We start from the raw sequence: 11,861 nt of genomic DNA on the forward strand, positions 1-11,861 counted from the left end.
TACAAATAATTTTACTTGGATGTTTTACATATGAGAAAACTAAACCTTTGAGAGATTAAGTAATTTATACGAAGTAAAAAGACTAGGAATGAGGGAACAGCAGGTGGTACAATGGTTAAAGCAATTCCACATGGCTGACCACGGTTCAAGACTCAGACCCACTGGCTTGAAAAATCACCCCAGGCACATGTGTGTGCATGTGTGTGCATGCCCAAAATCCCAAGAAGAGAATGGAGGAGAAGGATTTACGGTGTGGCCACCCCACCCCCGGGGGGTGATTTCTCACTTTCTTTCTCAGTCTCTTTCCAGGCAAACGCATGCGCCCTATTGCAAAAACCTTAACAATTAAATTAAATTAAAAAGGCTAGGAACAACAGAGTTGTATACACAGTATTTACTTAAAAATATGTTGACACCAAATATAACAGTTTCAACTATTTAAACAAATGTATACAAACATACAGAAAGTTCAGATACAGTTCTCAGAACAAAACATTAATAATATAATTGACTATTTTCTACCTTGAACTAGGGAATCGTGTAAAATATCTTCAATGGCTGACTTGATATAGCTAACAGGCAAAAATCATGAAATTCTAATTTTCAGAGACATAAGGGGAAAGTGTAGCTCCTAGATTCCACAGGACTAAGACCATCTGTGAAGGATGGCTGCTTGTCTATCTCAAGTATGATATACCCCAAGACAGTCAGTCATGAGGAATCACGGCCAAAGACAAGAGAGGCTGCCAGCCACAGAGCTGTGAAAGCCCTGTTTTCAGTGTCCAGTCAGAGGATAGAAAGAACAGTCTGGATGGAAGTGGGAGGGACATATTAGGGACACTAGGAAAAAATTATTCAACTTTCAACAAAAAGGTCTTAAACTGAAAGACTCCCTCTCTAGAATGCAGTGAAGATTCTAGGGTTATTTCTATTTTACCACCCATGCTTCGCCTTTGATCCCTTTAACTGTCAAAATTGGAATGGCCCCGACTATCAATAACTGTACAATTCTCTAATTAAGGGAATGGTGTTCTTATAAAAATCTGTTCTTGAAATTCTCAGTCAGCAATCCAAACAACTATTTTTCTTGATTGCTGAAACCACCCACACCGAACTCCTGCGATTTAAGAACTTCTGCAAAGAGACATTCTCTCCAAAGGGAGTTGGCCACAACCACTGGTTTAGGCAGTGGGCCCAAGTACATGCTCCCAATTTTAGAAATTTTTTTTGAGAATTATTTTATTCAACTTTATTTATTGATTTTTAATCTCACCAGAGAGGAACAGAGTGAGTGAGTGAGAGAAAGAGAGAGAGAAAGGGAGCCAGCAGTTAGCGTAATGGCTATGTCGCTGGACTCCCACATAGTTGACCGCAGTTTGCGTCCCGGACCCGGTGGCTTAAAACTCACGCCGGGCGCGGGTGCGTGTGTGCCCAAGATCCCGAGAGGAAAATGGAGGAGAAGGGATTGCGGTGTGGCCATCCCTCCTGGGGGGTGATTTCTAGCTTTCTGTCTCTATGTCTCTCTCTGTCTGTCTGGCGAGCGCACGCGCCCTATAGCAAAAAACCTCTCACAAAAAAAAAAAAAAAAAAAAAACAAAAGTTTTTACAGGTAATTTTAAGTAAGGACTATAAGAAAAGAAAGAGAGAGAGAAAGGGAGAAAGCAAGCTGCCAAATCCAGGACGCAAACTGTGGTCGGCCATGTGGGAGACCAGCACCCTTAACAACCATGCCACTTGCCGGCCGCCAATTTTAGAATTTCAGGGAAGGGCTGCATCAAACCTCAAGTGGCAGGAAGACTAGGAATGTGGACTTTCCTCTGAAGAGTTAAATTCTTTTTTTACCCTACCTCAAAAACCTTTAGAGGTAAAATGGAAATGGAGGATAAAAGTGCTAATGTAAAACTTTGCCAAGGAACTCTTTTTTTTTTTTTTTGAGGTTTTTGCTATAGGGTGCGTGTGCTCGCCAGAAAGACAGAGACAGAAAGACAGAAAGTGAGAAATCACCCCCAGGGAGGTGGCCATGCTGCAATCCCTTCTCCTCCATTCTCCTCTCGGGGTCTTGGGCACGCACGCACACGCGCCCGGCGTGAGTTTTAAGCCACCAGGTCCAGGACTCGAACCGTGGTCGACTACATGGGAGTTCAGCGACATAGCCATTACGCTAACTACTGGTCCCAGAACTCATTCTATTGTATGAAATGAAGTGTTACCTGATTCTGGAATCTCAACTAAAACCAACTAGGATCTTTAAACTAAAAAAGGGGGGTGGTGGTGGTCAAACAATAGTCAGTGGTAACAACTCTCTGCAGTGCTGGACCCACATGGGAACGCCATGTGTTTGTGTCCCAGGCCTCCCTGTACACACCAGGCACATGTGTGCATGCTTGTGATTCAAAGCTGGCTGTGGCTGGGGATGGATCACAGCATGAAGACCCTGCTGGGTGTGCCTGACACTCTCTCTTTCATGGCAGAAATAAATAGGAGAAAAAAAAATAACCTTAGTGAGAGCACTTCTGAAATAGATTATCTTCATTATCACTGAATGTAAGACAGTACACTCCTCACCAGAATCATAAGACAAAATATCTGACAGGAAGACAGGCAAAGAGAGGAGGCCCCAAACTGTCCTTCTGCAAAAGGAAAAAACGGGGCTGGGGTATAAGCATGAGTGAGGATAAAGTAAAAGACCTAAATCCTAAAACAAAATGTCCAAGCACTAATAGCAGCAGCACCCAGGGGAAATAGCTCAGTTTATATTCTTTCCAGATTAAAAAAAAAAAAAAAAAGATTAGTCATGTTCTGCATGTCCAGCCAAATTACTGGGCACTTGTGAGGCGGAACAACGGCTGGGGAAGCCAAATGCAGGCAAGACACACATTCTGGATTTGCTCCTCCATCCTCTGTCACCAGGACGGAACACTAGCAGGACAAGGTCTGGGGAACAAGAAGTAGAGTACCTAAAGACCTGTCTGGCCACAGAAAGAAAGGAAAGAAGGCATTAGGCTTTCTTCTATGGAAATAGAAACAACCTAGTAATCATTTGACTAGTATACAGCTTAACTACTATTTTACATGAAAAAACTAAATTTTAGAAACATATTACATTGGGAATCCATAGTAGATACTCTGTGATTTCTGGGAATCTGCCACATTTCAGAACACTTTCCAGTACGAGGATTCTTTTCACATAGGCAATGAAAGGCATCATTTTACTCTCACGATGGTTCCTGCTCTCAGAAGTACAGTCATATACTGAATCAAAGTCTGTAATCACTCGTCCTCCCACACTTGGGAAACAGCCTCATCATGTGAACAGGCTAAACATTTAAAAGACACTAAAATCCTCCAATTTTCCCATACTCTAACACAAACAAAAATGAATTCATTTGTCTGATCCTTTCTCAACTCGAAAAAATTTTAATCTAATTACTGAAACTTGGAAAAGGACATTCTTGATCATTTTCTTTTATTTCCTCTCTGCTAAGAACTAAAAGGAAGTCCTGTCTCTTAACAGAATATTAAATTGCCAGTGTGCACCACTTTTGATTACTGCATTTTTAAAACTATTTGTGTTAAAATAATCATAAAGATTTGCCAAGTGAAACTATTAATATATTTCTCTTTTAAAATATTTTATTTAACTTTATTTATTTATTTATTTAAATATGACCAGAGAGGGACAGAGTAAAAGATGGGGGGTGGGGATGAGAAAGCAAACCACTGCCGGGCCTCAAACTATGGTCAGTCAGGCAGAGTCCAGCACCCTTAACCACCATGCCACCTGTTGCCCCCCCATTAATGTATTTCTAAGTGTATAAAAATATAGTTTTATTAAAAGTGGGAGAAAGTGTTACTCTTTTTTTTTTTTTTTGAGAGGTTTTTCACTATAGGGCGCGTGCGCTCGCCAGACAGAGAGAGACAGAGAGATAGAAAGCGAGAGATCACCCCCCAGGGGGGATGGTCACGCCGCAATCCCTTCTCCTCCATTCTCCTCTCGGGATCTTGGGCACGCACGCACACGCGCCCGGCATGAGTTTTAAGCCACCGGGTCCGGGACGCGAACCACGGTCGACTACGTGGGAATCCAGCGACATAGCCATTACGCTAACTCCTGGCTCCCGAAAGTGTTACTCTTAAGAAGAAAACATAATCTAGCTCAGTTCTTAAAGTGATAAATACATATGCTTAATGAATATTTATATAGGAGAAAAGATGGTTTTCTTCTCTGTACTCTACAGTGGCAAGATCCTTAGCAAGTGAATGAGCAGAAGCCTACCTGCTGCTACAGTCACTACGAGGCTAGATGTCTTCTGCTCCAAGTTACAGTACATCTCTACTCAACCATTTAGATGAGAACAAGAACAGTGTTTATTGTTCCATATGACAGGAAGTGTGGAGACAAGGAAGCTCCTGGGTAGGTTAAATTCAGCAACATGATCAAGAATCCAGTTGGCCATCCTTAGTGTGTGGATTTAGAACTGGACAGTCTTGGGGGACATCATAAATGCATACTGGCTAACCATTCAGACCCAACAAAGTCTAGGATAAGAAAAGGGACTCTCTCTTTCTTGTATGTTTATGTAGGAAAAAAGAAATTTCTTCAAGAAGTCCCCCTGAAAACTATCCTTCACACTGGTCAGAATTGGCTTACACAAATACCCCTTCTCCAATCAATAAGGAAAAAGGGATTCTCCCCACCTCTGCCCACTGCTTTGGCCATTTAATGTTCACCCTTTCGTGGTGATAAGGTCACATTCCCTAGTGCTTATATATGTAAACAAATTACAGTTCTGTGAGCAAAGAATAGAAAGAAGATGATTTGCAATAGGGACCAACAGTGTCTGCTATAGAGAGTCAAATATGGCTATAGCAATGGAAAAGGACACTAGAGAAATAAACAGATTGGTCAATACTTTCCCGACACGCCAAAATATCTGAGTCGTCAGGAAAGTCAAGATGCATTTTTGCATAGAAAAATAAGTCATGACTTTCCTGACTACCTAATAGATCCCGACCCAACAAAGTCTAGGATAAGAAAAGGGACTCTCTCTTTCTTGTATGTTTATGTAGGAAAAAAGAAATTTCTTCAAGAAGTCCCCCTGAAAACTATCCTTCACACTGGTCAGAATTGGCTTACACAAATACCCCTTCTCCAATCAATAAGGAAAAAGGGATTCTCCCCACCTCTGCCCACTGCTTTGGCCATTTAATGTTCACCCTTTCGTGGTGATAAGGTCACATTCCCTAGTGCTTATATATGTAAACAAATTACAGTTCTGTGAGCAAAGAATAGAAAGAAGATGATTTGCAATAGGGACCAACAGTGTCTGCTATAGAGAGTCAAATATGGCTATAGCAATGGAAAAGGACACTAGAGAAATAAACAGATTGGTCAATACTTTCCCGACACGCCAAAATATCTGAGTCGTCAGGAAAGTCAAGATGCATTTTTGCATAGAAAAATAAGTCATGACTTTCCTGACTACCTAATAGATCCCACCTTACAGTTCTGAATCAAGAGGTATTATTTAAGGTATATTCTATAGAAGGTGAAAAAATATTTTTAAAAAATCTATCAGCTACCTATCCTGGTACTGAAATCATAGTATTTAAATCAAGTATAGAAACGGCTAGTTACTGCTTTAATGAACCCTTATATTATCACATTGTGGCTTTAAAGAACTTCCAGAATGTGAAATAATAAATGCAACCCAGATGTTCACTAAAAAATGAAAACAAGATTGTTGTTACTTCATAGCAACCAAATAGGTCAACCCATTTCCTCCTTCAGAGAATTCTCAGAGGACCACAAACTCCACTCGAAGAGCATGTGTTTCATATGTATCTCTCCACAGAAAAAGGAAACTCTGCTGTCCAAAATAAACGGAGAATATTATATGTTCCCATGAAAGTGAATTAGAAATTGCAGTAAGACTGTGTCTACACATTGCCAAACATCTGGATGAAAACTGGGAGGAAAAAAAGATCTCTACTTAGACATTGAGAAGTACTTTTAATTATTATAAAATATTTAGTTTTATAGAAAATTGCTGGCTTATTAATTAAAGGAATAAGTTTTTCAAAAAGAAGAACACAGTAATTAATGATACTTCCACTGAGAGATTAAGACAGGAATTTTCATTTTCTCCTATTTGAACAGTGTTCTTGGTGCCTTTCTTACTAAAAAATAAGTCAGCTAAAAGTAAATTTGCACTGTGAAAGTAAATTACAAGATCTTCTTAACCAGCCAAACTGACTCGGGTGAGTCTTTTCTAATATTTACATAACGCTGAAAGACATTTATCTGCAATACATGCTTACTGAATTGTCTCTAGCCAAACTATAAACACTACAGAATCTCACATCTATTCTAGCATGTCTTCTGGGGACCTGATAATAACTATAAAATCTTATTGGTGGGACCAGCAGTTGGCGTAATGGCTATGTCGCTGAACTTCCATGTAGTTGACCATGGTTCAAGTCCCAGACCCAGTGGCTTAAACTCACGCCAGGTGCGTGTGCATGCATGCCCAAGATCCCAAGAGGAGAATAGAGAAGGGACTGCAGCGTGGCTATCCCCCCAGGGGGTGATTTCTCACTTTGTCTGTGTCTCTCTTTCTGGCAAGCGCACACACCCTATAACAAAAACATTGGAAGGAAGGAAGGAAGGAAGGAAGGAAGGAAGGAAGGAAGGAAGGAAGGAAGAAAAAAAAAGCTTACTGGTTTGGTTAACTTCAAAAATTAAGAGAGCAAGGTCTAGCCCTGGTAGCACATGCTGGCTAATAGTCCAAGGTGTTAGGTGGAGGCCACGAGGGTAGGCCTGATTCATTCCCAGCCCACTCAAAACTCTGGGAGTCGTGTGTGTTATAATACTTGGGAGGCTCAAGCAGGAGAACCACAAGTTTATTGTCAGTGTGAGCAATCCAGCAAGACCCTGTATGAAAGACTCAGGCATGGAGGTAGTTGCCTGTGATCCCAGCTACTTAGGAAGCTGAGGCAGGCAGATTGCAACATGGCCAAAACCTTGTCTTAAAAAAAAAAAAAAAAAAAAAAAAAAAAAAAAAAAAAAAAAAGCAAGATGGAGAGTCATATGTTTTCTACTCTCATTTAAAAATTTTGGTATTTTTCCATAAATTCAAAATACAGGTTGACAGGTTGAATATCCCTAATCTCTCTCTCTCTCTCTCTCTCTCTCTCTCTCTCTCTCTTTTTTTTTTTTTTTGTCGGGCTCTCTCTCTCTCTCTCTCTCTTTTTTTTTTTTGACGGGGTCTGGGGGGCAGGTTTTGGCTATAGGGCATGTGCGCTCGCCAGAAAGACAGAGAGAGACAGAGAGACCGAAAATGAGAAATCACCCCTCAGGGGCATGGCCACGCCACAATTCCTTCTCCTCCAGTCTCCTCTCAGGATCTTGGGCCAAAATGCACACACGCCTGGCATGAGTTTAAGCCACCGGGTCTGGGACTCAAACCTCAGTCAACTACATGGGAGTCCAGCGACATAGCCATTACACCAATTGCTGGTCCCGAGTATCCCTAATTTGAATATCTAAAATGCTCCAAAATATGAAACTATTCCAAATCCAAAACAAAAAAACAAAACTGTAAATACTTTTAGTCACAAAAATTTAGATAAGGGGTTCTCAAACTGTACTTAACAAAGCTTATATCTTTCAGGGAATTTTAATAAAATCTACTGAATATTTTGGGAAGGGGTGTATTTGTGTCCATGGTATTTTAGATAGGATCTTGCTATGCTATAGTCCTCCCGCTTCAGCCTCCAGAGTAGCTGGGACAATAGGTACTTAATACCATACTTGGATCCTTCAAACATGCCTTCCCAGTGTTAGAAACGCAGGCCATGAGCTTGTGATCTTCCTAGAGGAGAGAGCCTCTCAAGTAGTTGGTATTACAGATGCACACCACCCATCGTGGCTTTTAAGGTGTGCCGGGAATGGAACCTAGGCCTCCCATATGGTCTCAACCTGCCAAGGAGCACTATCCACCAATACACACTATCGGGGCTAGCCCAAAATCTTTCCTCCTCCTTTACGAGAAAAAGGAAAAAGGAGAAAGAGATAGGTTCTTTTTTTGTAGAGGTGTTTGCCTCAGGGCACATGAGCTCATCTGAGAGAGAGAGACAGAGAGAGAGGGAAAGTGAGGAATAACACCCCGGGGAGATGGACACACTATAATCCCTTCTCTTCCATTCTCCTCCCAGGATCTTGGGTGAGCACTCACACACATGTGCCCAGTTTGAGTTTTAAGCCACCAGGTCCGGGACTCAAACTGCAGTCCCTGGTGTGAGAGTCCAGTGATGTAACAACTACGCCATCTGCTGGCCTTTTGACAGGGTCTGTGTTGCCATCCTTATAATCCAGCCTCCTAATTAGCAACCATGGGGACCAGCAGTTAGTGTAACGGCTATGTTGCTGGACTCCCATGTAGTCGACCGCAGTTCGAGTCCTGAATCTAGTGGCTTAAACTCATGCCAGGCACATGTGCATGCATGCCCCAAATCCCAAGATCCCAAGAAGAGAATGGAGAAGAAGGGATTGTGGTGTAGCCATCCCCCCCCGTGGTGTGTGGTCACCCACCCCCCCCCCCCCAGAAGGTGATTTCTCGCTTTCTGTCTCTCTGTCTGTCTTTCTGGCGAGCACACATGCCCTATAGCAAAAACCTCTCCAAAAAAAGAAAAGAAAAAAAATTAGCAACCATGTCCAGGGTATTGTTTGGCCTAGGTGCCAAACCCAGGCCTCTTATGCAACTTCCAGCCTCCCACGTGTTGGCACTATCTGTACACCTGTAGCTAGGCCCCCAGAATTTAAAAAATTTCATTTCGCTTCAAAAGTTTCAATGGTCCTGTGTTACAAACTGACAAACTTGCTTCCTAAAGGAACTGCCAATGATTTCTTAAAACTAATCTACCTCAGGGACCAGCAGGTGGTGTGGTGGTTAAGGTGCTGGACACTCCCACATGGCCAACCACTGTTTGAGTCCTAGACCTGGTGTCTTGCTTTCTCACTTTCCCTCTCTGTGTGTCTCTCTCTCTCCGATCGAATTAAAATAAATAAATGAATAAATATATTTTTAAAAAAACTAATCTACCTCTTCGAAAGTTTCTTAGACTAAGAGTTGTGTGTGTAAATAGCATCATTATTCTAACACACCTGGTACAAATTATCATTGGTCCTCCATCAAAATGACTTACTTGAGAAATGTCATTGCAAAACAAATACACCTTTCCTCCACTGAGCTCGGACCGCTCTGGTTTCCTCACTATTCTCATAACAGGCAAAAATTCCCATGTAAGAGTCATGGCACGTGCCTTTCCTTAGCAAGGACATACCTTTTCCCTATCACTTCTTAGTCCACTGCAAATCAGCTAGTTTCCTACCTCTCCCCAGAGTCATCAAATCCAGTAGACATTTCTCCAGCCTTCTTCAGCCTGCCTCTTCAGAGCATTCAGCTTAGCTCACAGATTTGGAGCCCCCCCCCACCCAAATAGAGCATTCAGCTACAGCTGACCATTTTTTCTTCTTAAAATACTCTGTCTTTCCTTACCTTGTGCAATGCCTCACAAACCTCGAGCTTCCTCAGCCTCAATGGTTACCTTTTCTGTCTCTTCTGTTGCACTGTCTTTAGTCCTGGGATTTCTCTCCTCTGTCTCAACCCTGTCCCCCTAAGCAATCTCATCCATTTCCATGAATTAAAATCTTCCAATTGTTTATTTCCTACAAACCAGCAAACACACACAGTTGATGCCTACCCACCATCTCTACTTAAGGTATCTCCTTGACAGGTCAAATTTAAATGCCAAAATTGAAGTCCTGAGATTTTGCTTCTAGTAAAACCTTATTAGTTCACTGCAGACCAATCATTCTACCAAGAGCAAAAAAAAAAAAAAAAAAAGTAAACAAATTATTTTTTTAAAGAATTATTTAATTTTATTCATTCATTCATTCATTTTAATTTGACCAGAGAGAGACACAGAGAGAAAGAGACGGAGGGAAAGTGAGAAAGCAAGTCAGCTACCAGGTCCAAGACTCGAACCGTGGTCGACCATGTAGGAGTGTCCAGCGCCTTAACCACCAAGCCACCTGCTGGTCCCGAAAAGTGAACAAATTATAAGAAACAACTACTGGGCCACCAGGTTGTATGGTGGTTAGGTGTTGAATTGCATATGGCCAAGCCTATAACTCAAGTGACAGAGTGAACTGCTTAAAAAACATGCTGGAGCTTCCTCTCTGGGCAAGATGGCAGGGCCAGTCTCACCTTTCTCACCAGGATCTCAACACTTCGGATGTTACCAAATTGATTCCACTCTCACATGAAGTCATCAGCAGACAGGCCACTATTAATATAGGTACAATTGGTCATGTAGCTCATGGGAAATCCACAGGTGTAAAAGCTATTTCGGGAGTTCACATAGTCAGGTTCAAAAATGAACTAGAAAGAAACATTACCGTCAAGCTTGGATATACTAATGCTAAGATTTATAAACTTAATTACCTAAGTTGTCCTAGGCCAGAATGGCACAGACCTGTGGTAGTAGTACACCAGATGAGTTTCCTACGGACATTCCAGGGACCAAAGGGAACTTCACATTAGTCAGACATGTTTCTTTCATTGACTGTCCTGGCCACGATATTTTGGTGGCTATTATGCTGAATGGTGTGCAGTGATGGACCTCTCCTGTTGATATCTGGTAATAAATGTTGTCCACAGCCTCAGACCTCTGAGCACCTGGCTGCTATAGAAATTATGAAACTGAAGCATACTTTTATTCTACAAAATAAAATTGATTTGATAAAAGAAAGTCAAGCTAAAGAACGATATGAACAGATCTTTGCATTTGTACAAGGTACTATAGCAGAAGGAGCTCCCATTATTCTAATTTCTGCTCAGCTGAAATACAATATTGAAGTTTTCTGTGAGTACTTAGTTAAGAAAATTCCAGTACCCTCAAGAGACTTTACTTTAGAACCCTGACTTATTGTTATTGGGTCTTTTGATGTCAACAACCTCGCTGTGAAGTTGATGACCTTAAGGGGAGTGTAGCTGGTGGTAGTATTCTAAAAGGAGTATTAAAGGTGGGCCAGGAGATTTAAGTCAGACCTGGTATTGTTTCCAAAGATAGTGAAGGAAAACTCATGTGTAAACCAATCCTTTCCAAAATTGTATCGCTTTTTGTGGAACATAATGATCCAGAGGGTCTTACTGGTGTTGGAACAAAAACTGATCCCACTTTGTGCCAGGCTGACAGAATGGTGGGGCAGGTACTCGGTGCAGTTGAGCACTACCTGAGATCTTTACAGAACTGAAAATCTCCTATTTCTTGCTGAGACGCCTTTTAGGTATACACACTGAAGGAGACAAGGAAGCAGCAAAGGTGCAAAAGCTATCTAAAAATGGAGTACTTATAGTGAACATAGGATCCTTATCAACAGGAGGGAGACTTAGTGCTGTCAAGGCTGATTTGGGCAAAATCATTTTGACTAATCCTGTTTGCACAGAAGTAGGAGAAAAAATTGCTCTTAGCCTAAGAGTTGGGAAACACTGGCGTTTAATTGGTTGGGGTCAAATAAGAAGAGGAGTGACCATCAAGCCAACAGTAAATGATGACTGAAGATCCCAGTTAAATAATACATTTGGATGCAGTTGGAATTTCTCTTAACCTAGGGGAATATTTTCATAGCAATACAAGGAAATTAATTTCACAGCCCATACCTTATGTGTAAGGTTATTCTCATTTTTGGTGATGAAAATTTAATCTCTAATACTAAAATAGAATCTATAATAAATGTAAAAGTTGGCATAAAAAATAAACATGCTGGGCATGTATATATGCATGCCTCTAATTCT

The 11,861-nt window shown here is 41.3% G+C and overlaps 1 pseudogene; it reads left to right on the top strand.

The window, feature by feature from the left end:
• The first annotated feature begins 10,226 nt into the window (after positions 1-10,226).
• Positions 10,227-11,659, top strand: LOC102470133 (eukaryotic translation initiation factor 2 subunit 3 pseudogene; annotated as a pseudogene).
• The last annotated feature ends 202 nt before the right edge of the window (positions 11,660-11,861 follow it).

This window comes from Tupaia chinensis, unplaced genomic scaffold (genome assembly GCF_000334495.1).
Source record: "Tupaia chinensis unplaced genomic scaffold, TupChi_1.0 Scaffold143813_1, whole genome shotgun sequence".
Classification (NCBI taxonomy): Eukaryota; Metazoa; Chordata; class Mammalia; order Scandentia; family Tupaiidae; genus Tupaia; species Tupaia belangeri.